Genomic DNA, 2,541 nt, shown 5'->3' with positions numbered 1-2,541 from the left:
GATTGCTACTCCCTCCGTCCCTTTCAATTGTTTACATTTTTTTAGAGAGTATCCGACACGCATTTTAAGGTGCATATAATATATAGTTATGTAATTTTTTTTATAATTTTGTTTTTCTGAATAAAAATTAAAACATTCAACTTTTATTCAGAAAAAGAAAATTATAAAAATAAGTTACATAACTATACTTTTTATGCACCTTAAAATGCGTGTCGGACACTTCCTCAGAAATGTAAACAATTGGAAGGGACTGAGGGAGTATTATATATATATTAACTGGACATCTTGATGATGCAAACTCCTAAAGAGAAAAATAATTTAGAAAACCTGTTGCTCCAGCTTTGTTAATTTTCTAAGTTTTTACGAAGCTTTTAGAGTACCCAAGCCACCAATCGATTTTTTTGGGGTCAAATAAACAACAACAACACACACAAACAAAATCAGAGCCATGTTTGCAATCACATCACAACCTCAAGTTGCAGAACAAAAAGTCAGAGGTTAAGAAGGTAAAGGTTGTGTTCATCCTTATGGAAGATTACAATTATATGCTATAGAAGATTATAAACAGAAAAACAGAGGTTTGAATTCTCTAACCAATCTGATAACATGACATGCCTTGTAAGAAACACATGATCTGACAACAAGAGAAGTATCGAAGGTACTACACAAATATAAACTATGCCCTTCAGATTAGCATATATCATCAAATATATATATCTATATATATATATATAAAGGAAGAACACGCGTGATTGTCGTGGCCGATCCTGAACCCTGCTTTTCTCATTTCCTAATTTCTCCAATTTCTGCCTTTTTTAAAAAAAAATTAATCTATACATCTATCTATGCTTTGGTCTTTGATTACAAATGGATGAACCTTTCAGCCTCCCTTCCACCATAGTAAAGGCAATTAAGAGCCTTTAAATCCATTGCCGGTTACAGCTCCCCGTATCCCCGGCAACCAATATATATGTTGTGCCTCCATGCCACTACTTGGCTGCACTGGATTGTTTCACGAGCCTTTCTCATCAAAATTAAAAAGGTATTAACTTCTTATTTATTCCTGCTATACTTATATTGTTCACCCATCGACGTTAATTTTGAATTTTAGATTATATTCTGAGAAAAGACATTAGAATATATTAGCATGAAAGTGTCTGTAGTACTGGATAACTAAATTGTTTTGTTGAAATGGATTCAGTTATGTAAAGATTTGGTTGTGTGCTTCTTACTCTCGCCTTTATTGATATGTTTGAAAGATAATATTACTGTAATTACGGGCGTTTTGTGAAACAATAGTTTTTGATTTAGAAATATACTACATTCGGATACACATTATAGTAGAGTCTCAAACCCCATCTTTAAATCATCATGTTTAGCTATGGTCTAAACATATATCATTTGTACTAATTTCTGTTGGTTCATGCTTTTCTCTAAACTTGCATCGTTTGTGGTTATTTCGGTTTGTTCATGTCATGGGTAAGTTAGATTAGGTACGGTCTTATGATGTATCGTCTTGGTGGTGATGTTTTTCTTTGTTATAAACTGGTGTAGTTATACACTTTTCAAAACTGATACCATTAAGATTTGTTGTAAACATGTAGTTATGGAGTTTAATTATCTTTCCGATATTGAGGGTGATGCGGAAGACTGGTTGATTAGGGTCCGCATTTGTAGGCTATGGGACGCTGTCAACACAAAGGACAATAGCTTGCTTAGCGTGGATATGATCCTGGTTGATGAAAAGGTATTTGTTCTTTGGTTGCCCTGTAATGGCCTCTGCTACTTTAGGTCTTTTGTTTGTAACATAAGGTTTCCTGTCAATTCCAGGAGTATCTTATTCATGCTTCTATCCGTAAGCATTTACTAACTCGGTTCAGGCACCGTGTTAGCGAGGGCATAGTCTGCAGCCTCAAAAATGTCAAACTTGGGGTGAATACCTCCCAATACAGGCCACTAGCTAGCAATAAAAAACTACTTTTCTTGCCCACTACCGAGGTTATACAGCTACCGGAGGGCCCTACGCGCCTCCCAATATACGGTTTTCAATTTGTTGATTTACCAAAGCTTCAAGACCGTGCTGATGACATGTCCACTCTTTCGGGTAATTAAATTATCCTGCTCTTCAACTGCATAATAATGATAAAAGTTTATGTTCTATAACTTGCAGTTTTACCCCCTATATTGTCCTTGGATTAAAATGGCTTGGGTGTCCTTATGAGACTTTATGCAAAATCATCCCTATCATGTCATGTAAAAATTAAGTTTAAGCTAAACAAAATTGGGGGGAATCTGAATATGTTAGTCGATAATAATTGGTGAGCAGTTGATTGCAGATATGAACAAATGATCATTAGGATATAATTGTTCAGTCATGTACTATATGTCCTCCCTTACTGTTTAGTAACTTAAATTGGTTTGGCCTCCTTACATCTCTATTCTCATTATCTTGCCCAGCTCATAGTGTTATGGTTGCTTCCACTCATGCTTAACTTTATTTCTTAGAAATAATGTTCCAAAAAGTATTTTCAAGGCCGGATT

The 2,541-nt window shown here is 34.9% G+C and overlaps 1 long non-coding RNA gene across 1 annotated transcript; it reads left to right on the top strand.

Annotated features, from left to right (window-relative positions):
- The first annotated feature begins 538 nt into the window (after positions 1 to 538).
- LOC141671354 (uncharacterized) lies at positions 539 to 2,063 on the top strand. Its single transcript, XR_012555103.1, has 4 exons — positions 539 to 658; positions 885 to 1,042; positions 1,605 to 1,747; positions 1,831 to 2,063. It is a non-coding gene; the product is annotated as an uncharacterized LOC141671354 (long non-coding RNA).
- The last annotated feature ends 478 nt before the right edge of the window (positions 2,064 to 2,541 follow it).

Source organism: Apium graveolens, chromosome 7 (assembly GCF_009905375.1).
Source record: "Apium graveolens cultivar Ventura chromosome 7, ASM990537v1, whole genome shotgun sequence".
Classification (NCBI taxonomy): domain Eukaryota; kingdom Viridiplantae; phylum Streptophyta; class Magnoliopsida; order Apiales; family Apiaceae; genus Apium; species Apium graveolens.
The sequence above is the reverse complement of the archived record's forward strand: the minus strand, read 5'-3'. Positions and strand labels throughout refer to the sequence as shown.